The 23,962-nt window shown below is 48.9% G+C and overlaps 18 non-coding genes across 18 annotated transcripts; all 18 read right to left on the minus strand.

Annotated features, from left to right (window-relative positions):
• Positions 1-154: 154 nt before the first annotated feature.
• TRNAG-GCC (transfer RNA glycine (anticodon GCC)) lies at positions 155-225 on the minus strand. The gene has a single exon. It is a non-coding gene; the product is annotated as a tRNA-Gly (tRNA).
• Positions 226-1,849: 1,624 nt separating this feature from the next.
• TRNAA-AGC (transfer RNA alanine (anticodon AGC)) lies at positions 1,850-1,922 on the minus strand. The gene has a single exon. It is a non-coding gene; the product is annotated as a tRNA-Ala (tRNA).
• Positions 1,923-2,811: 889 nt separating this feature from the next.
• On the minus strand, positions 2,812-2,882 carry TRNAG-GCC (transfer RNA glycine (anticodon GCC)). Its single transcript has one exon. It is a non-coding gene; the product is annotated as a tRNA-Gly (tRNA).
• Positions 2,883-4,506: 1,624 nt separating this feature from the next.
• TRNAA-AGC (transfer RNA alanine (anticodon AGC)) lies at positions 4,507-4,579 on the minus strand. The gene has a single exon. It is a non-coding gene; the product is annotated as a tRNA-Ala (tRNA).
• An 889-nt stretch (positions 4,580-5,468) lies between these two features.
• TRNAG-GCC (transfer RNA glycine (anticodon GCC)) lies at positions 5,469-5,539 on the minus strand. Its single transcript has one exon. It is a non-coding gene; the product is annotated as a tRNA-Gly (tRNA).
• Positions 5,540-7,163: 1,624 nt separating this feature from the next.
• Positions 7,164-7,236, minus strand: TRNAA-AGC (transfer RNA alanine (anticodon AGC)). The gene has a single exon. It is a non-coding gene; the product is annotated as a tRNA-Ala (tRNA).
• An 889-nt stretch (positions 7,237-8,125) lies between these two features.
• TRNAG-GCC (transfer RNA glycine (anticodon GCC)) lies at positions 8,126-8,196 on the minus strand. Its single transcript has one exon. It is a non-coding gene; the product is annotated as a tRNA-Gly (tRNA).
• A 1,624-nt stretch (positions 8,197-9,820) lies between these two features.
• Positions 9,821-9,893, minus strand: TRNAA-AGC (transfer RNA alanine (anticodon AGC)). The gene has a single exon. It is a non-coding gene; the product is annotated as a tRNA-Ala (tRNA).
• Positions 9,894-10,782: 889 nt separating this feature from the next.
• Positions 10,783-10,853, minus strand: TRNAG-GCC (transfer RNA glycine (anticodon GCC)). The gene has a single exon. It is a non-coding gene; the product is annotated as a tRNA-Gly (tRNA).
• Positions 10,854-12,477: 1,624 nt separating this feature from the next.
• On the minus strand, positions 12,478-12,550 carry TRNAA-AGC (transfer RNA alanine (anticodon AGC)). Its single transcript has one exon. It is a non-coding gene; the product is annotated as a tRNA-Ala (tRNA).
• An 889-nt stretch (positions 12,551-13,439) lies between these two features.
• On the minus strand, positions 13,440-13,510 carry TRNAG-GCC (transfer RNA glycine (anticodon GCC)). The gene has a single exon. It is a non-coding gene; the product is annotated as a tRNA-Gly (tRNA).
• A 1,624-nt stretch (positions 13,511-15,134) lies between these two features.
• Positions 15,135-15,207, minus strand: TRNAA-AGC (transfer RNA alanine (anticodon AGC)). Its single transcript has one exon. It is a non-coding gene; the product is annotated as a tRNA-Ala (tRNA).
• An 889-nt stretch (positions 15,208-16,096) lies between these two features.
• TRNAG-GCC (transfer RNA glycine (anticodon GCC)) lies at positions 16,097-16,167 on the minus strand. The gene has a single exon. It is a non-coding gene; the product is annotated as a tRNA-Gly (tRNA).
• Positions 16,168-17,791: 1,624 nt separating this feature from the next.
• On the minus strand, positions 17,792-17,864 carry TRNAA-AGC (transfer RNA alanine (anticodon AGC)). Its single transcript has one exon. It is a non-coding gene; the product is annotated as a tRNA-Ala (tRNA).
• An 889-nt stretch (positions 17,865-18,753) lies between these two features.
• TRNAG-GCC (transfer RNA glycine (anticodon GCC)) lies at positions 18,754-18,824 on the minus strand. Its single transcript has one exon. It is a non-coding gene; the product is annotated as a tRNA-Gly (tRNA).
• A 1,618-nt stretch (positions 18,825-20,442) lies between these two features.
• Positions 20,443-20,515, minus strand: TRNAA-AGC (transfer RNA alanine (anticodon AGC)). The gene has a single exon. It is a non-coding gene; the product is annotated as a tRNA-Ala (tRNA).
• Positions 20,516-21,404: 889 nt separating this feature from the next.
• On the minus strand, positions 21,405-21,475 carry TRNAG-GCC (transfer RNA glycine (anticodon GCC)). Its single transcript has one exon. It is a non-coding gene; the product is annotated as a tRNA-Gly (tRNA).
• A 1,624-nt stretch (positions 21,476-23,099) lies between these two features.
• TRNAA-AGC (transfer RNA alanine (anticodon AGC)) lies at positions 23,100-23,172 on the minus strand. Its single transcript has one exon. It is a non-coding gene; the product is annotated as a tRNA-Ala (tRNA).
• Positions 23,173-23,962: the final 790 nt, after the last annotated feature.

The raw sequence follows: 23,962 nt of genomic DNA on the forward strand, positions 1-23,962 counted from the left end.
ATTTGAAGGAGGTGGTTTCAAAAAGGCTCACACCGACTAGCAGGTTCTAGACAATACACATGAGCCTTGACACCTTCCAAGGTACTGGATATCTGGGGGCGGCGGGATACTGAGCTACCTGTGAGGCAATAGATAGATAGAAAGTGAGCATAATTGCATTGGCCGGGAATCGAACCCGGGCCTCCCGCGTGGCAGGCGAGAATTCTACCACTGAACCACCAATGCTCTTTGGCAGGACACATGTGGCTTCCCTGGCCTGACAGGTGCTAAAAGGTGCTGCTTTAGGCCATGGTAACCATCTCTGTGAATACATTCAGATGTGGGTCAAGTCCACCCAAAGACATGCCTTTCTTCAGCCGTACACACCACCACTGTGAACATGTAGGACAGCCCATTGCGTCTTTGAGGCTAGAAAGCCTTTCCATTGGAGAAGAAAAGCCCCAAGACTGGGCCAGAGCTTTTTCTAAGTACCTTTGACTTGGGGTTGACTTGTCAAAATCAATGTCAGTGCCTATTAATCTACCTTGCGACTTTGCCGGATGGACCCACTCCCCATTCACATCCGTAGGAGATCTTTAGAGGGGCTCCACATTGGCCTGATGTGAGACTCTGCAAAGTCAATAGGAGCTGCCTGAAACAGAGAGGAACCGATCTTTTCCCATGAAAGCCTTCTATAAGCAGAATGTGGAAAGTGGCCGTGGAGCGGCAGGCGAGGTTGCCTCCCAGCCAAAGAATTTCCTGAAGTTTTTGTCCCGTAGGACCGGTAGCATATTACATCCTCCTATTTTTGCTGGGTCTTCCGGCCTGGAGCAGAGTGGCGCAGCGGAAGCGTGCTGTGCCCATAACCCAGAGGTCGATGGATCGAAACCATCCTCTGCTAAGTTGACCTTTTTCTCTGGCAATCTCTCTTTCTTTGCTTAGGCAAAGGGCTTTCTTTCACCCAGAAAATGCTTTGATTAATCGGGGAGCACACCGCAGACAGCCCGGCAACAAACCCAGCCCTCAATGCGCCAAGTCCCTTACACGTGCTGTCTTTCAGCTCTTTGCTTTCACTTGTCTAATCTGTCCATCCTAAGACAAAACTCATACAATATTCCAACAGTCTGAACTGTGGAATTCATTGATCTATTCATAGATTTCTTGAGGGAGATTGTTGATAAATATTTCTGTCCCAAACAGAGGATCTTCTCCAACCCAGTCTGCACGAGGGCCACCATATTTCCTCTGACCATTGACCTTTACCGGGTTAATATGACATCTTTCCATCCACTCCGCAAGGGAAGATTTATTGTCTTTATACAGAGTTGTAATCCAAGCCTCGCTCTCAGCGTTCATCGCGTTGTTGTCCATCATTGGAGAATGATCTGCTCTCTCCATGGGCCCTAATCAGTGGGCAGAAGGCTAGCCCCTAGTTCCCTCCAAAAGCCCTGTTCTGGTTGGGTCTGTGACACTTCTGTGTCAAGGAAGTGGGACGTGATTGTGGTGATAAAACCAGTGGAAACCTCTCAGCTTCTACATGGCACTTGCACTTTTTGCACTAATGGAATATTGTCTCTTGGCCATGGAAGGCTGGCCGTGCTTTGGGTAATAGATTGCTTTGGTCCAACACTGCCTTGCGCGACTTCTGGCAGGCAAAGCAAGCACTTTATGCTTTGTGTTAGTCCTTCTGTGTCAAGGTATGGGCTGAAGCCACATCTGCCCGAGAGTGTCAACGCCATGGCACATGTTACGAGGATGACTCCTGCTTGGCCTTTTGACTAGAGAGGCGAGGCTTTTCCCACAGCGCTCAGTGCCGAGCCTGAAGAAAAAAAAAATCCAAAGCAGGTCACCCCACGTGAGGGCTTTCCTTTGGAGGATGCGGGCATTGAACCCGCTACCTCTCGCATGCTAAGCGAGCGCTCTACCACTTGAGCTAATCCCCCTTGGCTCCAGTGCTTTCTTTGCGCTCTCGTTGATCACTGCTCTCTTATGTGCTACGCGGCATAAAGTCCACCATCTGTTTTGTGTAACTGTGTTTCATTCAGCACAGCACAATGCAGCATCCCAGTGCTATATACCACCTGCCAGCAATCAACTCCTTCACTGCCACCAACAATTGCCTCTTTCACTAGCACTGTTGCCAGAGATGCAATCTTCAAGCGCAAAGGATTAAAAATCACCTTTTTACCCCGTACGCTGCTTATTGACATGACACATTAGGTCTACATTCCACAGACTCAAAGCATAGATATATTTCCTCATTTTTTACTACTTGCAGCTTCACATTTAAATGCTGTATATACATCTAAGATCACCCAGAATGCAATCTGGAAACCAACCATCAGATGGCATCAGAACACCTACCACGTTAGATAGCTATATCTCCAGGCACCTCCCCGTGTCAGCATTGATGGGTTAGGCTGTGGCCGCTAGACACCAAGACAGCCTCCATTTTCCCAATTTCAAAGGTTTTCACTCTTCCTCCACAGAGGTCCCTTTTTTCTTTCCTGAGACTTTGGACAGCAGAATCCCTTGGGAAGAAGCTCCTTCTCCAGCCAGTAGCGAGGGTTCTGGTGTTATCCATGGAACCCTTGGTGGCAGAGTGGCACCTCCAAGCATGTCCGTGGGTGACTAACAACCATTTCCTTCGGTATGGCCCCATGGCTTTCCATGATGTCATTTGAAGGAGGTGGTTTCAAAAAGGCTCACACTGACTAGCAGGTTCTAGACAATACACATGAGCCTTGACACCTTCCAAGGTACTGGATATCTGGGGGCTGCGGGATACTGAGCTACCTGTGAGGCGATAGCTGGATAGAAAGTGAGCATAATTGCATTAGCCGGGAATCGAACCCGGGCCTCCCGCGTGGCAGGCGAGAATTCTACCACTGAACCACCAATGCTCTTTGGCAGGACACATGTGGCTTCCCTGGCCTGACAGGTGCTAAAAGGTGCTGCTTTAGGCCATGGTAACCATCTCTGTGAATACATTCAGATGTGGGTCAAGTCCACCCAAAGACATGCCTTTCTTCAGCCGTACACACCACCACTGTGAACATGTAGGACAGCCCATTGCGTCTTTGAGGCTAGAAAGCCTTTCCATTGGAGAAGAAAAGCCCCAAGACTGGGCCAGAGCTTTTTCTAAGTACCTTTGACTTGGGGTTGACTTGTCAAAATCAATGTCAGTGCCTATTAATCTACCTTGCGACTTTGCCGGATGGACCCACTCCCCATTCACATCCGTAGGAGATCTTTAGAGGGGCTCCACATTGGCCTGATGTGAGACTCTGCAAAGTCAATAGGAGCTGCCTGAAACAGAGAGGAACCGATCTTTTCCCATGAAAGCCTTCTATAAGCAGAATGTGGAAAGTGGCCGTGGAGCGGCAGGCGAGGTTGCCTCCCAGCCAAAGAATTTCCTGAAGTTTTTGTCCCGTAGGACCGGTAGCATATTACATCCTCCTATTTTTGCTGGGTCTTCCGGCCTGGAGCAGAGTGGCGCAGCGGAAGCGTGCTGGGCCCATAACCCAGAGGTCGATGGATCGAAACCATCCTCTGCTAAGTTGACCTTTTTCTCTGGCAATCTCTCTTTCTTTGCTTAGGCAAAGGGCTTTCTTTCACCCAGAAAATGCTTTGATTAATCGGGGAGCACACCGCAGACAGCCCGGCAACAAACCCAGCCCTCAATGCGCCAAGTCCCCTACACGTGCTGTCTTTCAGCTCTTTGCTTTCACTTGTCTAATCTTTCCATCCTAAGACAAAACTCATACAATATTCCAACAGTCTGAACTGTGGAATTCATTGATCTATTCATAGATTTCTTGAGGGAGATTGTTGATAAATATTTCTGTCCCAAACAGAGGATCTTCTCCAACCCAGTCTGCACGAGGGCCACCATATTTCCTCTGACCATTGACCTGTACCGGGTTAATATGACATCTTTCCATCCACTCCGCAAGGGAAGATTTATTGTCTTTATACAGAGTTGTAATCCAAGCCTCGCTCTCAGCGTTCATCGCGTTGTTGTCCATCATTGGAGAATGATCTGCTCTCTCCATGGGCCCTAATCAGTGGGCAGAAGGCTAGCCCCTAGTTCCCTCCAAAAGCCCTGTTCTGGTTGGGTCTGTGACACTTCTGTGTCAAGGAAGTGGGACGTGATTGTGGTGATAAAACCAGTGGAAACCTCTCAGCTTCTACATGGCACTTGCACTTTTTGCACTAATGGAACATTGTCTCTTGGCCATGGAAGGCTGGCCGTGCTTTGGGTAATAGATTACTTTGGTCCAACACTGCCTTGCGCGACTTCTGGCAGGCAAAGCAAGCACTTTATGCTTTGTGTTAGTCCTTCTGTGTCAATTTATGGGCTGAAGCCACATCTGCCCGAGAGTGTCAACGCCATGGCACATGTTACGAGGATGACTCCTGCTTGGCCTTTTGACTAGAGAGGCGAGGCTTTTCCCACAGCGCTCAGTGCCGAGCCTGAAGAAAAAAAAAATCCAAAGCAGGTCACCCCACGTGAGGGCTTTCCTTTGGAGGATGCGGGCATTGATCCCGCTACCTCTCACATGCTAAGCGAGCGCTCTACCACTTGAGCTAATCCCCCTTGGCTCCGGTGCTTTCTTTGCGCTCTCGTTGATCACTGCTCTCTTATGTGCTACGCGGCATAAAGTCCACCATCTGTTTTGTGTAACTGTGTTTCATTCAGCACAGCACAATGCAGCATCCCAGTGCTATATACCACCTGCCAGCAATCAACTCCTTCACTGCCACCAACAATTGCCTCTCTCACTAGCACTGTTGCCAGAGATGCAATCTTCAAGCGCAAAGGATTAAAAATCACCTTTTTACCCCGTACGCTGCTTATTGACATGACACATTAGGTCTACATTCCACAGACTCAAAGCATAGATATATTTCCTCATTTTTTACTACTTGCAGCTTCACATTTAAATGCTGTATATACATCTAAGATCACCCAGAATGCAATCTGGAAACCAACCATCAGATGGCATCAGAACACCTACCACGTTAGATAGCTATATCTCCAGGCACCTCCCCGTGTCAGCATTGATGGGTTAGGCTGTGGCCGCTAGACACCAAGACAGCCTCCATTTTCCCAATTTCAAAGGTTTTCACTCTTCCTCCACAGAGGTCCCTTTTTTCTTTCCTGAGACTTTGGACAGCAGAATCCCTTGGGAAGAAGCTCCTTCTCCAGCCAGTAGCGAGGGTTCTGGTGTTATCCATGGAACCCTTGGTGGCAGAGTGGCACCTCCAAGCATGTCCGTGGGCGACTAACAACCATTTCCTTCGGTATGGCCCCATGGCTTTCCATGATGTCATTTGAAGGAGGTGGTTTCAAAAAGGCTCACACCGACTAGCAGGTTCTAGACAATACACATGAGCCTTGACACCTTCCAAGGTACTGGATATCTGGGGGCGGCGGGATACTGAGCTACCTGTGAGGCGATAGCTGGATAGAAAGTGAGCATAATTGCATTGGCCGGGAATCGAACCCGGGCCTCCCGCGTGGCAGGCGAGAATTCTACCACTGAACCACCAATGCTCTTTGGCAGGACACATGTGGCTTCCCTGGCCTGACAGGTGCTAAAAGGTGCTGCTTTAGGCCATGGTAACCATCTCTGTGAATACATTCAGATGTGGGTCAAGTCCACCCAAAGACATGCCTTTCTTCAGCCGTACACACCACCACTGTGAACATGTAGGACAGCCCATTGCGTCTTTGAGGCTAGAAAGCCTTTCCATTGGAGAAGAAAAGCCCCAAGACTGGGCCAGAGCTTTTTCTAAGTACCTTTGACTTGGGGTTGACTTGTCAAAATCAATGTCAGTGCCTATTAATCTACCTTGCGACTTTGCCGGATGGACCCACTCCCCATTCACATCCGTAGGAGATCTTTAGAGGGGCTCCACATTGGCCTGATGTGAGACTCTGCAAAGTCAATAGGAGCTGCCTGAAACAGAGAGGAACCGATCTTTTCCCATGAAAGCCTTCTATAAGCAGAATGTGGAAAGTGGCCGTGGAGCGGCAGGCGAGGTTGCCTCCCAGCCAAAGAATTTCCTGAAGTTTTTGTCCCGTAGGACCGGTAGCATATTACATCCTCCTATTTTTGCTGGGTCTTCCGGCCTGGAGCAGAGTGGCGCAGCGGAAGCGTGCTGGGCCCATAACCCAGAGGTCGATGGATCGAAACCATCCTCTGCTAAGTTGACCTTTTTCTCTGGCAATCTCTCTTTCTTTGCTTAGGCAAAGGGCTTTCTTTCACCCAGAAAATGCTTTGATTAATCGGGGAGCACACCGCAGACAGCCCGGCAACAAACCCAGCCCTCAATGCGCCAAGTCCCCTACACGTGCTGTCTTTCAGCTCTTTGCTTTCACTTGTCTAATCTGTCCATCCTAAGACAAAACTCATACAATATTCCAACAGTCTGAACTGTGGAATTCATTGATCTATTCATAGATTTCTTGAGGGAGATTGTTGATAAATATTTCTGTCCCAAACAGAGGATCTTCTCCAACCCAGTCTGCACGAGGGCCACCATATTTCCTCTGACCATTGACCTGTACCGGGTTAATATGACATCTTTCCATCCACTCCGCAAGGGAAGATTTATTGTCTTTATACAGAGTTGTAATCCAAGCCTCGCTCTCAGCGTTCATCGCGTTGTTGTCCATCATTGGAGAATGATCTGCTCTCTCCATGGGCCCTAATCAGTGGGCAGAAGGCTAGCCCCTAGTTCCCTCCAAAAGCCCTGTTCTGGTTGGGTCTGTGACACTTCTGTGTCAAGGAAGTGGGACGTGATTGTGGTGATAAAACCAGTGGAAACCTCTCAGCTTCTACATGGCACTTGCACTTTTTGCACTAATGGAATATTGTCTCTTGGCCATGGAAGGCTGGCCGTGCTTTGGGTAATAGATTGCTTTGGTCCAACACTGCCTTGCGCGACTTCTGGCAGGCAAAGCAAGCACTTTATGCTTTGTGTTAGTCCTTCTGTGTCAATTTATGGGCTGAAGCCACATCTGCCCGAGAGTGTCAACGCCATGGCACATGTTACGAGGATGACTCCTGCTTGGCCTTTTGACTAGAGAGGCGAGGCTTTTCCCACAGCGCTCAGTGCCGAGCCTGAAGAAAAAAAAAATCCAAAGCAGGTCACCCCACGTGAGGGCTTTCCTTTGGAGGATGCGGGCATTGATCCCGCTACCTCTCGCATGCTAAGCGAGCGCTCTACCACTTGAGCTAATCCCCCTTGGCTCTGGTGCTTTCTTTGCGCTCTCGTTGATCACTGCTCTCTTATGTGCTACGCGGCATAAAGTCCACCATCTGTTTTGTGTAACTGTGTTTCATTCAGCACAGCACAATGCAGCATCCCAGTGCTATATACCACCTGCCAGCAATCAACTCCTTCACTGCCACCAACAATTGCCTCTCTCACTAGCACTGTTGCCAGAGATGCAATCTTCAAGCGCAAAGGATTAAAAATCACCTTTTTACCCCGTACGCTGCTTATTGACATGACACATTAGGTCTACATTCCACAGACTCAAAGCATAGATATATTTCCTCATTTTTTACTACTTGCAGCTTCACATTTAAATGCTGTATATACATCTAAGATCACCCAGAATGCAATCTGGAAACCAACCATCAGATGGCATCAGAACACCTACCACGTTAGATAGCTATATCTCCAGGCACCTCCCCGTGTCAGCATTGATGGGTTAGGCTGTGGCCGCTAGACACCAAGACAGCCTCCATTTTCCCAATTTCAAAGGTTTTCACTCTTCCTCCACAGAGGTCCCTTTTTTCTTTCCTGAGACTTTGGACAGCAGAATCCCTTGGGAAGAAGCTCCTTCTCCAGCCAGTAGCGAGGGTTCTGGTGTTATCCATGGAACCCTTGGTGGCAGAGTGGCACCTCCAAGCATGTCCGTGGGCGACTAACAACCATTTCCTTCGGTATGGCCCCATGGCTTTCCATGATGTCATTTGAAGGAGGTGGTTTCAAAAAGGCTCACACCGACTAGCAGGTTCTAGACAATACACATGAGCCTTGACACCTTCCAAGGTACTGGATATCTGGGGGCGGCGGGATACTGAGCTACCTGTGAGGCGATAGCTGGATAGAAAGTGAGCATAATTGCATTGGCCGGGAATCGAACCCGGGCCTCCCGCATGGCAGGCGAGAATTCTACCACTGAACCACCAATGCTCTTTGGCAGGGCACATGTGGCTTCCCTGGCCTGACAGGTGCTAAAAGGTGCTGCTTTAGGCCATGGTAACCATCTCTGTGAATACATTCAGATGTGGGTCAAGTCCACCCAAAGACATGCCTTTCTTCAGCCGTACACACCACCACTGTGAACATGTAGGACAGCCCATTGCGTCTTTGAGGCTAGAAAGCCTTTCCATTGGAGAAGAAAAGCCCCAAGACTGGGCCAGAGCTTTTTCTAAGTACCTTTGACTTGGGGTTGACTTGTCAAAATCAATGTCAGTGCCTATTAATCTACCTTGCGACTTTGCCGGATGGACCCACTCCCCATTCACATCCGTAGGAGATCTTTAGAGGGGCTCCACATTGGCCTGATGTGAGACTCTGCAAAGTCAATAGGAGCTGCCTGAAACAGAGAGGAACCGATCTTTTCCCATGAAAGCCTTCTATAAGCAGAATGTGGAAAGTGGCCGTGGAGCGGCAGGCGAGGTTGCCTCCCAGCCAAAGAATTTCCTGAAGTTTTTGTCCCGTAGGACCGGTAGCATATTACATCCTCCTATTTTTGCTGGGTCTTCCGGCCTGGAGCAGAGTGGCGCAGCGGAAGCGTGCTGGGCCCATAACCCAGAGGTCGATGGATCGAAACCATCCTCTGCTAAGTTGACCTTTTTCTCTGGCAATCTCTCTTTCTTTGCTTAGGCAAAGGGCTTTCTTTCACCCAGAAAATGCTTTGATTAATCGGGGAGCACACCGCAGACAGCCCGGCAACAAACCCAGCCCTCAATGCGCCAAGTCCCCTACACGTGCTGTCTTTCAGCTCTTTGCTTTCACTTGTCTAATCTGTCCATCCTAAGACAAAACTCATACAATATTCCAACAGTCTGAACTGTGGAATTCATTGATCTATTCATAGATTTCTTGAGGGAGATTGTTGATAAATATTTCTGTCCCAAACAGAGGATCTTCTCCAACCCAGTCTGCACGAGGGCCACCATATTTCCTCTGACCATTGACCTGTACCGGGTTAATATGACATCTTTCCATCCACTCCGCAAGGGAAGATTTATTGTCTTTATACAGAGTTGTAATCCAAGCCTCGCTCTCAGCGTTCATTGCGTTGTTGTCCATCATTGGAGAATGATCTGCTCTCTCCATGGGCCCTAATCAGTGGGCAGAAGGCTAGCCCCTAGTTCCCTCCAAAAGCCCTGTTCTGGTTGGGTCTGTGACACTTCTGTGTCAAGGAAGTGGGACGTGATTGTGGTGATAAAACCAGTGGAAACCTCTCAGCTTCTACATGGCACTTGCACTTTTTGCACTAATGGAATATTGTCTCTTGGCCATGGAAGGCTGGCCGTGCTTTGGGTAATAGATTGCTTTGGTCCAACACTGCCTTGCGCGACTTCTGGCAGGCAAAGCAAGCACTTTATGCTTTGTGTTAGTCCTTCTGTGTCAATTTATGGGCTGAAGCCACATCTGCCCGAGAGTGTCAACGCCATGGCACATGTTACGAGGATGACTCCTGCTTGGCCTTTTGACTAGAGAGGCGAGGCTTTTCCCACAGCGCTCAGTGCCGAGCCTGAAGAAAAAAAAAATCCAAAGCAGGTCACCCCACGTGAGGGCTTTCCTTTGGAGGATGCGGGCATTGATCCCGCTACCTCTCGCATGCTAAGCGAGCGCTCTACCACTTGAGCTAATCCCCCTTGGCTCTGGTGCTTTCTTTGCGCTCTCGTTGATCACTGCTCTCTTATGTGCTACGCGGCATAAAGTCCACCATCTGTTTTGTGTAACTGTGTTTCATTCAGCACAGCACAATGCAGCATCCCAGTGCTATATACCACCTGCCAGCAATCAACTCCTTCACTGCCACCAACAATTGCCTCTCTCACTAGCACTGTTGCCAGAGATGCAATCTTCAAGCGCAAAGGATTAAAAATCACCTTTTTACCCCGTACGCTGCTTATTGACATGACACATTAGGTCTACATTCCACAGACTCAAAGCATAGATATATTTCCTCATTTTTTACTACTTGCAGCTTCACATTTAAATGCTGTATATACATCTAAGATCACCCAGAATGCAATCTGGAAACCAACCATCAGATGGCATCAGAACACCTACCACGTTAGATAGCTATATCTCCAGGCACCTCCCCGTGTCAGCATTGATGGGTTAGGCTGTGTCCGCTATACACCAAGACAGCCTCCATTTTCCCAATTTCAAAGGTTTTCACTCTTCCTCCACAGAGGTCCCTTTTTTCTTTCCTGAGACTTTGGACAGCAGAATCCCTTGGGAAGAAGCTCCTTCTCCAGCCAGTAGCGAGGGTTCTGGTGTTATCCATGGAACCCTTGGTGGCAGAGTGGCACCTCCAAGCATGTCCGTGGGCGACTAACAACCATTTCCTTCGGTATGGCCCCATGGCTTTCCATGATGTCATTTGAAGGAGGTGGTTTCAAAAAGGCTCACACCGACTAGCAGGTTCTAGACAATACACATGAGCCTTGACACCTTCCAAGGTACTGGATATCTGGGGGCGGCGGGATACTGAGCTACCTGTGAGGCGATAGCTGGATAGAAAGTGAGCATAATTGCATTGGCCGGGAATCGAACCCGGGCCTCCCGCGTGGCAGGCGAGAATTCTACCACTGAACCACCAATGCTCTTTGGCTGGACACATGTGGCTTCCCTGGCCTGACAGGTGCTAAAAGGTGCTGCTTTAGGCCATGGTAACCATCTCTGTGAATACATTCAGATGTGGGTCAAGTCCACCCAAAGACATGCCTTTCTTCAGCCGTACACACCACCACTGTGAACATGTAGGACAGCCCATTGCGTCTTTGAGGCTAGAAAGCCTTTCCATTGGAGAAGAAAAGCCCCAAGACTGGGCCAGAGCTTTTTCTAAGTACCTTTGACTTGGGGTTGACTTGTCAAAATCAATGTCAGTGCCTATTAATCTACCTTGCGACTTTGCCGGATGGACCCACTCCCCATTCACATCCGTAGGAGATCTTTAGAGGGGCTCCACATTGGCCTGATGTGAGACTCTGCAAAGTCAATAGGAGCTGCCTGAAACAGAGAGGAACCGATCTTTTCCCATGAAAGCCTTCTATAAGCAGAATGTGGAAAGTGGCCGTGGAGCGGCAGGCGAGGTTGCCTCCCAGCCAAAGAATTTCCTGAAGTTTTTGTCCCGTGGGACCGGTAGCATATTACATCCTCCTATTTTTGCTGGGTCTTCCGGCCTGGAGCAGAGTGGCGCAGCGGAAGCGTGCTGGGCCCATAACCCAGAGGTCGATGGATCGAAACCATCCTCTGCTAAGTTGACCTTTTTCTCTGGCAATCTCTCTTTCTTTGCTTAGGCAAAGGGCTTTCTTTCACCCAGAAAATGCTTTGATTAATCGGGGAGCACACCGCAGACAGCCCGGCAACAAACCCAGCCCTCAATGCGCCAAGTCCCCTACACGTGCTGTCTTTCAGCTCTTTGCTTTCACTTGTCTAATCTGTCCATCCTAAGACAAAACTCATACAATATTCCAACAGTCTGAACTGTGGAATTCATTGATCTATTCATAGATTTCTTGAGGGAGATTGTTGATAAATATTTCTGTCCCAAACAGAGGATCTTCTCCAACCCAGTCTGCACGAGGGCCACCATATTTCCTCTGACCATTGACCTGTACCGGGTTAATATGACATCTTTCCATCCACTCCGCAAGGGAAGATTTATTGTCTTTATACAGAGTTGTAATCCAAGCCTCGCTCTCAGCGTTCATCGCGTTGTTGTCCATCATTGGAGAATGATCTGCTCTCTCCATGGGCCCTAATCAGTGGGCAGAAGGCTAGCCCCTAGTTCCCTCCAAAAGCCCTGTTCTGGTTGGGTCTGTGACACTTCTGTGTCAAGGAAGTGGGACGTGATTGTGGTGATAAAACCAGTGGAAACCTCTCAGCTTCTACATGGCACTTGCACTTTTTGCACTAATGGAATATTGTCTCTTGGCCATGGAAGGCTGGCCGTGCTTTGGGTAATAGATTGCTTTGGTCCAACACTGCCTTGCGCGACTTCTGGCAGGCAAAGCAAGCACTTTATGCTTTGTGTTAGTCCTTCTGTGTCAATTTATGGGCTGAAGCCACATCTGCCCGAGAGTGTCAACGCCATGGCACATGTTACGAGGATGACTCCTGCTTGGCCTTTTGACTAGAGAGGCGAGGCTTTTCCCACAGCGCTCAGTGCCGAGCCTGAAGAAAAAAAAAATCCAAAGCAGGTCACCCCACGTGAGGGCTTTCCTTTGGAGGATGCGGGCATTGATCCCGCTACCTCTCGCATGCTAAGCGAGCGCTCTACCACTTGAGCTAATCCCCCTTGGCTCCGGTGCTTTCTTTGCGCTCTCGTTGATCACTGCTCTCTTATGTGCTACGCGGCATAAAGTCCACCATCTGTTTTGTGTAACTGTGTTTCATTCAGCACAGCACAATGCAGCATCCCAGTGCTATATACCACCTGCCAGCAATCAACTCCTTCACTGCCACCAACAATTGCCTCTCTCACTAGCACTGTTGCCAGAGATGCAATCTTCAAGCGCAAAGGATTAAAAATCACCTTTTTACCCCGTACGCTGCTTATTGACATGACACATTAGGTCTACATTCCACAGACTCAAAGCATAGATATATTTCCTCATTTTTTACTACTTGCAGCTTCACATTTAAATGCTGTATATACATCTAAGATCACCCAGAATGCAATCTGGAAACCAACCATCAGATGGCATCAGAACACCTACCACGTTAGATAGCTATATCTCCAGGCACCTCCCCGTGTCAGCATTGATGGGTTAGGCTGTGGCCGCTAGACACCAAGACAGCCTCCATTTTCCCAATTTCAAAGGTTTTCACTCTTCCTCCACAGAGGTCCCTTTTTTCTTTCCTGAGACTTTGGACAGCAGAATCCCTTGGGAAGAAGCTCCTTCTCCAGCCAGTAGCGAGGGTTCTGGTGTTATCCATGGAACCCTTGGTGGCAGAGTGGCACCTCCAAGCATGTCCGTGGGCGACTAACAACCATTTCCTTCGGTATGGCCCCATGGCTTTCCATGATGTCATTTGAAGGAGGTGGTTTCAAAAAGGCTCACACCGACTAGCAGGTTCTAGACAATACACATGAGCCTTGACACCTTCCAAGGTACTGGATATCTGGGGGCGGCGGGATACTGAGCTACCTGTGAGGCGATAGCTGGATAGAAAGTGAGCATAATTGCATTGGCCGGGAATCGAACCCGGGCCTCCCGCGTGGCAGGCGAGAATTCTACCACTGAACCACCAATGCTCTTTGGCAGGACACATGTGGCTTCCCTGGCCTGACAGGTGCTAAAAGGTGCTGCTTTAGGCCATGGTAACCATCTCTGTGAATACATTCAGATATGGGTCAAGTCCACCCAAAGACATGCCTTTCTTCAGCCGTACACACCACCACTGTGAACATGTAGGACAGCCCATTGCGTCTTTGAGGCTAGAAAGCCTTTCCATTGGAGAAGAAAAGCCCCAAGACTGGGCCAGAGCTTTTTCTAAGTACCTTTGACTTGGGGTTGACTTGTCAAAATCAATGTCAGTGCCTATTAATCTACCTTGCGACTTTGCCGGATGGACCCACTCCCCATTCACATCCGTAGGAGATCTTTAGAGGGGCTCCACATTGGCCTGATGTGAGACTCTGCAAAGTCAATAGGAGCTGCCTGAAACAGAGAGGAACCGATCTTTTCCCATGAAAGCCTTCTATAAGCAGAATGTGGAAAGTGGCCGTGGAGCGGCAGGCGAGGTTGCCTCCCAGCCAAAGAATTTCCTGAAGTTTTTGTCCCGTAGGACCGGTAGCATATTACATCCTCCTATTTTTGCTGGGTCTTCCGGCCTGGAGCAGAGTGGCGCAGCGGAAGCGTGCTGGGCCCATAACCCAGAGGTCGATGGATCGAAACCATCCTCTGCTAAGTTGACCTTTTTCTCTGGCAATCTCTCTTTCTTTGCTTAGGCAAAGGGCTTTCTTTCACCCAGAAAATGCTTTGATTAATCGGGGAGCACACCGCAGACAGCCCGGCAACAAACCCAGCCCTCAATGCGCCAAGTCCCCTACACGTGCTGTCTTTCAGCTCTTTGCTTTCACTTGTCTAATCTGTCCATCCTAAGACAAAACTCATACAATATTCCAACAGTCTGAACTGTGGAATTCATTGATCTATTCATAGATTTCTTGAGGGAGATTGTTGATAAATATTTCTGTCCCAAACAGAGGATCTTCTCCAACCCAGTCTGCACGAGGGCCACCATATTTCCTCTGACCATTGACCTGTACCGGGTTAATATGACATCTTTCCATCCACTCCGCAAGGGAAGATTTATTGTCTTTATACAGAGTTGTAATCCAAGCCTCGCTCTCAGCGTTCATCGCGTTGTTGTCCATCATTGGAGAATGATCTGCTCTCTCCATGGGCCCTAATCAGTGGGCAGAAGGCTAGCCCCTAGTTCCCTCCAAAAGCCCTGTTCTGGTTGGGTCTGTGACACTTCTGTGTCAAGGAAGTGGGACGTGATTGTGGTGATAAAACCAGTGGAAACCTCTCAGCTTCTACATGGCACTTGCACTTTTTGCACTAATGGAATATTGTCTCTTGGCCATGGAAGGCTGGCCGTGCTTTGGGTAATAGATTGCTTTGGTCCAACACTGCCTTGCGCGACTTCTGGCAGGCAAAGCAAGCACTTTATGCTTTGTGTTAGTCCTTCTGTGTCAATTTATGGGCTGAAGCCACATCTGCCCGAGAGTGTCAACGCCATGGCACATGTTACGAGGATGACTCCTGCTTGGCCTTTTGACTAGAGAGGCGAGGCTTTTCCCACAGCGCTCAGTGCCGAGCCTGAAGAAAAAAAAAATCCAAAGCAGGTCACCCCACGTGAGGGCTTTCCTTTGGAGGATGCGGGCATTGATCCCGCTACCTCTCGCATGCTAAGCGAGCGCTCTACCACTTGAGCTAATCCCCCTTGGCTCTGGTGCTTTCTTTGCGCTCTCGTTGATCACTGCTCTCTTATGTGCTACGCGGCATAAAGTCCACCATCTGTTTTGTGTAACTGTGTTTCATTCAGCACAGCACAATGCAGCATCCCAGTGCTATATACCACCTGCCAGCAATCAACTCCTTCACTGCCACCAACAATTGCCTCTCTCACTAGCACTGTTGCCAGAGATGCAATCTTCAAGCGCAAAGGATTAAAAATCACCTTTTTACCCCGTACGCTGCTTATTGACATGACACATTAGGTCTACATTCCACAGACTCAAAGCATAGATATATTTCCTCATTTTTTACTACTTGCAGCTTCACATTTAAATGCTGTATATACATCTAAGATCACCCAGAATGCAATCTGGAAACCAACCATCAGATGGCATCAGAACACCTACCACGTTAGATAGCTATATCTCCAGGCACCTCCCCGTGTCAGCATTGATGGGTTAGGCTGTGGCCGCTAGACACCAAGACAGCCTCCATTTTCCCAATTTCAAAGGTTTTCACTCTTCCTCCACAGAGGTCCCTTTTTTCTTTCCTGAGACTTTGGACAGCAGAATCCCTTGGGAAGAAGCTCCTTCTCCAGCCAGTAGCGAGGGTTCTGGTGTTATCCATGGAACCCTTGGTGGCAGAGTGGCACCTCCAAGCATGTCCGTGGGCGACTAACAACCATTTCCTTCGGTATGGCCCCATGGCTTTCCATGATGTCATTTGAAGGAGGTGGTTTCAAAAAGGCTCACACCGACTAGCAGGTTCTAGACAATACACATGAGCCTTGACACCTTCCAAGGTACTGGATATCTGGGGGCGGCGGGATACTGAGCTACCTGTGAGGCGATAGCTGGATAGAAAGTGAGCATAATTGCATTGGCCGGGAATCGAACCCGGGCCTCCCACGTGGCAGGCGAGAATTCTACCACTGAACCACCAATGCTCTTTGGCAGGACACATGTGGCTTCCCTGGCCTGACAGGTGCTAAAAGGTGCTGCTTTAGGCCATGGTAACCATCTCTGTGAATACATTCAGATGTGGGTCAAGTCCACCCAAAGACATGCCTTTCTTCAGCCGTACACACCACCACTGTGAACATGTAGGACAGCCCATTGCGTCTTTGAGGCTAGAAAGCCTTTCCATTGGAGAAGAAAAGCCCCAAGACTGGGCCAGAGCTTTTTCTAAGTACCTTTGACTTGGGGTTGACTTGTCAAAATCAATGTCAGTGCCTATTAATCTACCTTGCGACTTTGCCGGATGGACCCACTCCCCATTCACATCCGTAGGAGATCTTTAGAGGGGCTCCACATTGGCCTGATGTGAGACTCTGCAAAGTCAATAGGAGCTGCCTGAAACAGAGAGGAACCGATCTTTTCCCATGAAAGCCTTCTATAAGCAGAATGTGGAAAGTGGCCGTGGAGCGGCAGGCGAGGTTGCCTCCCAGCCAAAGAATTTCCTGAAGTTTTTGTCCCGTGGGACCGGTAGCATATTACATCCTCCTATTTTTGCTGGGTCTTCCGGCCTGGAGCAGAGTGGCGCAGCGGAAGCGTGCTGGGCCCATAACCCAGAGGTCGATGGATCGAAACCATCCTCTGCTAAGTTGACCTTTTTCTCTGGCAATCTCTCTTTCTTTGCTTAGGCAAAGGGCTTTCTTTCACCCAGAAAATGCTTTGATTAATCGGGGAGCACACCGCAGACAGCCCGGCAACAAACCCAGCCCTCAATGCGCCAAGTCCCCTACACGTGCTGTCTTTCAGCTCTTTGCTTTCACTTGTCTAATCTGTCCATCCTAAGACAAAACTCATACAATATTCCAACAGTCTGAACTGTGGAATTCATTGATCTATTCATAGATTTCTTGAGGGAGATTGTTGATAAATATTTCTGTCCCAAACAGAGGATCTTCTCCAACCCAGTCTGCACGAGGGCCACCATATTTCCTCTGACCATTGACCTGTACCGGGTTAATATGACATCTTTCCATCCACTCCGCAAGGGAAGATTTATTGTCTTTATACAGAGTTGTAATCCAAGCCTCGCTCTCAGCGTTCATCGCGTTGTTGTCCATCATTGGAGAATGATCTGCTCTCTCCATGGGCCCTAATCAGTGGGCAGAAGGCTAGCCCCTAGTTCCCTCCAAAAGCCCTGTTCTGGTTGGGTCTGTGACACTTCTGTGTCAAGGAAGTGGGACGTGATTGTGGTGATAAAACCAGTGGAAACCTCTCAGCTTCTACATGGCACTTGCACTTTTTGCACTAATGGAATATTGTCTCTTGGCCATGGAAGGCTGGCCGTGCTTTGGGTAATAGATTGCTTTGGTCCAACACTGCCTTGCGCGACTTCTGGCAGGCAAAGCAAGCACTTTATGCTTTGTGTTAGTCCTTCTGTGTCAATTTATGGGCTGAAGCCACATCTGCCCGAGAGTGTCAACGCCATGGCACATGTTACGAGGATGACTCCTGCTTGGCCTTTTGACTAGAGAGGCGAGGCTTTTCCCACAGCGCTCAGTGCCGAGCCTGAAGAAAAAAAAAATCCAAAGCAGGTCACCCCACGTGAGGGCTTTCCTTTGGAGGATGCGGGCATTGATCCCGCTACCTCTCGCATGCTAAGCGAGCGCTCTACCACTTGAGCTAATCCCCCTTGGCTCCGGTGCTTTCTTTGCGCTCTCGTTGATCACTGCTCTCTTATGTGCTACGCGGCATAAAGTCCACCATCTGTTTTGTGTAACTGTGTTTCATTCAGCACAGCACAATGCAGCATCCCAGTGCTATATACCACCTGCCAGCAATCAACTCCTTCACTGCCACCAACAATTGCCTCTCTCACTAGCACTGTTGCCAGAGATGCAATCTTCAAGCGCAAAGGATTAAAAATCACCTTTTTACCCCGTACGCTGCTTATTGACATGACACATTAGGTCTACATTCCACAGACTCAAAGCATAGATATATTTCCTCATTTTTTACTACTTGCAGCTTCACATTTAAATGCTGTATATACATCTAAGATCACCCAGAATGCAATCTGGAAACCAACCATCAGATGGCATCAGAACACCTACCACGTTAGATAGCTATATCTCCAGGCACCTCCCCGTGTCAGCATTGATGGGTTAGGCTGTGGCCGCTAGACACCAAGACAGCCTCCATTTTCCCAATTTCAAAGGTTTTCACTCTTCCTCCACAGAGGTCCCTTTTTTCTTTCCTGAGACTTTGGACAGCAGAATCCCTTGGGAAGAAGCTCCTTCTCCAGCCAGTAGCGAGGGTTCTGGTGTTATCCATGGAACCCTTGGTGGCAGAGTGGCACCTCCAAGCATGTCCGTGGGCGACTAACAACCATTTCCTTCGGTATGGCCCCATGGCTTTCCATGATGTCATTTGAAGGAGGTGGTTTCAAAAAGGCTCACACCGACTAGCAGGTTCTAGACAATACACATGAGCCTTGACACCTTCCAAGGTACTGGATATCTGGGGGCGGCGGGATACTGAGCTACCTGTGAGGCGATAGCTGGATAGAAAGTGAGCATAATTGCATTGGCCGGGAATCGAACCCGGGCCTCCCGCGTGGCAGGCGAGAATTCTACCACTGAACCACCAATGCTCTTTGGCAGGACACATGTGGCTTCCCTGGCCTGACAGGTGCTAAAAGGTGCTGCTTTAGGCCATGGTAACCATCTCTGTATTCAGATATGGGTCAAGTCCACCCAAAGACATGCCTTTCTTCAGCCGTACACACCACCACTGTGAACATGTAGGACAGCCCATTGCGTCTTTGAGGCTAGAAAGCCTTTCCATTGGAGAAGAAAAGCCCCAAGACTGGGCCAGAGCTTTTTCTAAGTACCTTTGACTTGGGGTTGACTTGTCAAAATCAATGTCAGTGCCTATTAATCTACCTTGCGACTTTGCCGGATGGACCCACTCCCCATTCACATCCGTAGGAGATCTTTAGAGGGGCTCCACATTGGCCTGATGTGAGACTCTGCAAAGTCAATAGGAGCTGCCTGAAACAGAGAGGAACCGATCTTTTCCCATGAAAGCCTTCTATAAGCAGAATGTGGAAAGTGGCCGTGGAGCGGCAGGCGAGGTTGCCTCCCAGCCAAAGAATTTCCTGAAGTTTTTGTCCCGTAGGACCGGTAGCATATTACATCCTCCTATTTTTGCTGGGTCTTCCGGCCTGGAGCAGAGTGGCGCAGCGGAAGCGTGCTGGGCCCATAACCCAGAGGTCGATGGATCGAAACCATCCTCTGCTAAGTTGACCTTTTTCTCTGGCAATCTCTCTTTCTTTGCTTAGGCAAAGGGCTTTCTTTCACCCAGAAAATGCTTTGATTAATCGGGGAGCACACCGCAGACAGCCCGGCAACAAACCCAGCCCTCAATGCGCCAAGTCCCCTACACGTGCTGTCTTTCAGCTCTTTGCTTTCACTTGTCTAATCTGTCCATCCTAAGACAAAACTCATACAATATTCCAACAGTCTGAACTGTGGAATTCATTGATCTATTCATAGATTTCTTGAGGGAGATTGTTGATAAATATTTCTGTCCCAAACAGAGGATCTTCTCCAACCCAGTCTGCACGAGGGCCACCATATTTCCTCTGACCATTGACCTGTACCGGGTTAATATGACATCTTTCCATCCACTCCGCAAGGGAAGATTTATTGTCTTTATACAGAGTTGTAATCCAAGCCTCGCTCTCAGCGTTCATCGCGTTGTTGTCCATCATTGGAGAATGATCTGCTCTCTCCATGGGCCCTAATCAGTGGGCAGAAGGCTAGCCCCTAGTTCCCTCCAAAAGCCCTGTTCTGGTTGGGTCTGTGACACTTCTGTGTCAAGGAAGTGGGACGTGATTGTGGTGATAAAACCAGTGGAAACCTCTCAGCTTCTACATGGCACTTGCACTTTTTGCACTAATGGAATATTGTCTCTTGGCCATGGAAGGCTGGCCGTGCTTTGGGTAATAGATTGCTTTGGTCCAACACTGCCTTGCGCGACTTCTGGCAGGCAAAGCAAGCACTTTATGCTTTGTGTTAGTCCTTCTGTGTCAATTTATGGGCTGAAGCCACATCTGCCCGAGAGTGTCAACGCCATGGCACATGTTACGAGGATGACTCCTGCTTGGCCTTTTGACTAGAGAGGCGAGGCTTTTCCCACAGCGCTCAGTGCCGAGCCTGAAGAAAAAAAAAATCCAAAGCAGGTCACCCCACGTGAGGGCTTTCCTTTGGAGGATGCGGGCATTGATCCCGCTACCTCTCGCATGCTAAGCGAGCGCTCTACCACTTGAGCTAATCCCCCTTGGCTCCGGTGCTTTCTTTGCGCTCTCGTTGATCACTGCTCTCTTATGTGCTACGCGGCATAAAGTCCACCATCTGTTTTGTGTAACTGTGTTTCATTCAGCACAGCACAATGCAGCATCCCAGTGCTATATACCACCTGCCAGCAATCAACTCCTTCACTGCCACCAACAATTGCCTCTCTCACTAGCACTGTTGCCAGAGATGCAATCTTCAAGCGCAAAGGATTAAAAATCACCTTTTTACCCCGTACGCTGCTTATTGACATGACACATTAGGTCTACATTCCACAGACTCAAAGCATAGATATATTTCCTCATTTTTTACTACTTGCAGCTTCACATTTAAATGCTGTATATACATCTAAGATCACCCAGAATGCAATCTGGAAACCAACCATCAGATGGCATCAGAACACCTACCACGTTAGATGGCTATATCTCCAGGCACCTCCCCGTGTCAGCATTGATGGGTTAGGCTGTGGCCGCTAGACACCAAGACAGCCTCCATTTTCCCAATTTCAAAGGTTTTCACTCTTCCTCCACAGAGGTCCCTTTTTTCTTTCCTGAGACTTTGGACAGCAGAATCCCTTGGGAAGAAGCTCCTTCTCCAGCCAGTAGCGAGGGTTCTGGTGTTATCCATGGAACCCTTGGTGGCAGAGTGGCACCTCCAAGCATGTCCGTGGGCGACTAACAACCATTTCCTTCGGTATGGCCCCATGGCTTTCCATGATGTCATTTGAAGGAGGTGGTTTCAAAAAGGCTCACACCGACTAGCAGGTTCTAGACAATACACATGAGCCTTGACACCTTCCAAGGTACTGGATATCTGGGGGCGGCGGGATACTGAGCTACCTGTGAGGCGATAGCTGGATAGAAAGTGAGCATAATTGCATTGGCCGGGAATCGAACCCGGGCCTCCCGCGTGGCAGGCGAGAATTCTACCACTGAACCACCAATGCTCTTTGGCAGGACACATGTGGCTTCCCTGGCCTGACAGGTGCTAAAAGGTGCTGCTTTAGGCCATGGTAACCATCTCTGTGAATACATTCAGATGTGGGTCAAGTCCACCCAAAGACATGCCTTTCTTCAGCCATACACACCACCACTGTGAACATGTAGGACAGCCCATTGCGTCTTTGAGGCTAGAAAGCCTTTCCATTGGAGAAGAAAAGCCCCAAGACTGGGCCAGAGCTTTTTCTAAGTACCTTTGACTTGGGGTTGACTTGTCAAAATCAATGTCAGTGCCTATTAATCTACCTTGCGACTTTGCCGGATGGACCCACTCCCCATTCACATCCGTAGGAGATCTTTAGAGGGGCTCCACATTGGCCTGATGTGAGACTCTGCAAAGTCAATAGGAGCTGCCTGAAACAGAGAGGAACCGATCTTTTCCCATGAAAGCCTTCTATAAGCAGAATGTGGAAAGTGGCCGTGGAGCGGCAGGCGAGGTTGCCTCCCAGCCAAAGAATTTCCTGAAGTTTTTGTCCCGTAGGACCGGTAGCATATTACATCCTCCTATTTTTGCTGGGTCTTCCGGCCTGGAGCAGAGTGGCGCAGCGGAAGCGTGCTGGGCCCATAACCCAGAGGTCGATGGATCAAAACCATCCTCTGCTAAGTTGACCTTTTTCTCTGGCAATCTCTCTTTCTTTGCTTAGGCAAAGGGCTTTCTTTCACCCAGAAAATGCTTTGATTAATCGGGGAGCACACCGCAGACAGCCCGGCAACAAACCCAGCCCTCGATGCGCCAAGTCCCCTACACGTGCTGTCTTTCAGCTCTTTGCTTTCACTTGTCTAATCTGTCCATCCTAAGACAAAACTCATACAATATTCCAACAGTCTGAACTGTGGAATTCATTGATCTATTCATAGATTTCTTGAGGGAGATTGTTGATAAATATTTCTGTCCCAAACAGAGGATCTTCTCCAACCCAGTCTGCACGAGGGCCACCATATTTCCTCTGACCATTGACCTGTACCGGGTTAATATGACATCTTTCCATCCACTCCGCAAGGGAAGATTTATTGTCTTTATACAGAGTTGTAATCCAAGCCTCGCTCTCAGCGTTCATCGCGTTGTTGTCCATCATTGGAGAATGATCTGCTCTCTCCATGGGCCCTAATCAGTGGGCAGAAGGCTAGCCCCTAGTTCCCTCCAAAAGCCCTGTTCTGGTTGGGTCTGTGACACTTCTGTGTCAAGGAAGTGGGACGTGATTGTGGTGATAAAACCAGTGGAAACCTCTCAGCTTCTACATGGCACTTGCACTTTTTGCACTAATGGAATATTGTCTCTTGGCCATGGAAGGCTGGCCGTGCTTTGGGTAATAGATTGCTTTGGTCCAACACTGCCTTGCGCGACTTCTGGCAGGCAAAGCAAGCACTTTATGCTTTGTGTTAGTCCTTCTGTGTCAATTTATGGGCTGAAGCCACATCTGCCCGAGAGTGTCAACGCCATGGCACATGTTACGAGGATGACTCCTGCTTGGCCTTTTGACTAGAGAGGCGAGGCTTTTCCCACAGCGCTCAGTGCCGAGCCTGAAGAAAAAAAAAATCCAAAGCAGGTCACCCCACGTGAGGGCTTTCCTTTGGAGGATGCGGGCATTGATCCCGCTACCTCTCGCATGCTAAGCGAGTGCTCTACCACTTGAGCTAATCCCCCTTGGCTCCGGTGCTTTCTTTGCGCTCTCGTTGATCACTGCTCTCTTATGTGCTACGCGGCATAAAGTCCACCATCTGTTTTGTGTAACTGTGTTTCATTCAGCACAGCACAATGCAGCATCCCAGTGCTATATACCACCTGCCAGCAATCAACTCCTTCACTGCCACCAACAATTGCCTCTCTCACTAGCACTGTTGCCAGAGATGCAATCTTCAAGCGCAAAGGATTAAAAATCACCTTTTTACCCCGTACGCTGCTTATTGACATGACACATTAGGTTTACATTCCACAGACTCAAAGCATAGATATATTTCCTCATTTTTTACTACTTGCAGCTTCACATTTAAATGCTGTATATACATCTAAGATCACCCAGAATGCAATCTGGAAACCAACCATCAGATGGCATCAGAACACCTACCACGTTAGATAGCTATATCTCCAGGCACCTCCCCGTGTCAGCATTGATGGGTTAGGCTGTGGCCGCTAGACACCAAGACAGCCTCCATTTTCCCAATTTCAAAGGTTTTCACTCTTCCTCCACAGAGGTCCCTTTTTTCTTTCCTGAGACTTTGGACAGCAGAATCCCTTGGGAAGAAGCTCCTTCTCCAGCCAGTAGCGAGGGTTCTGGTGTTATCCATGGAACCCTTGGTGGCAGAGTGGCACCTCCAAGCATGTCCGTGGGCGACTAACAACCATTTCCTTCGGTATGGCCCCATGGCTTTCCATGATGTCATTTGAAGGAGGTGGTTTCAAAAAGGCTCACACCGACTAGCAGGTTCTAGACAAT

Source organism: Staurois parvus, unplaced genomic scaffold (genome assembly GCF_062004578.1).
Source record: "Staurois parvus isolate SC_StPar_1 unplaced genomic scaffold, SC_StPar_1.0 ptg001130l, whole genome shotgun sequence".
Taxonomy (NCBI): Eukaryota; Metazoa; Chordata; class Amphibia; order Anura; family Ranidae; genus Staurois; species Staurois parvus.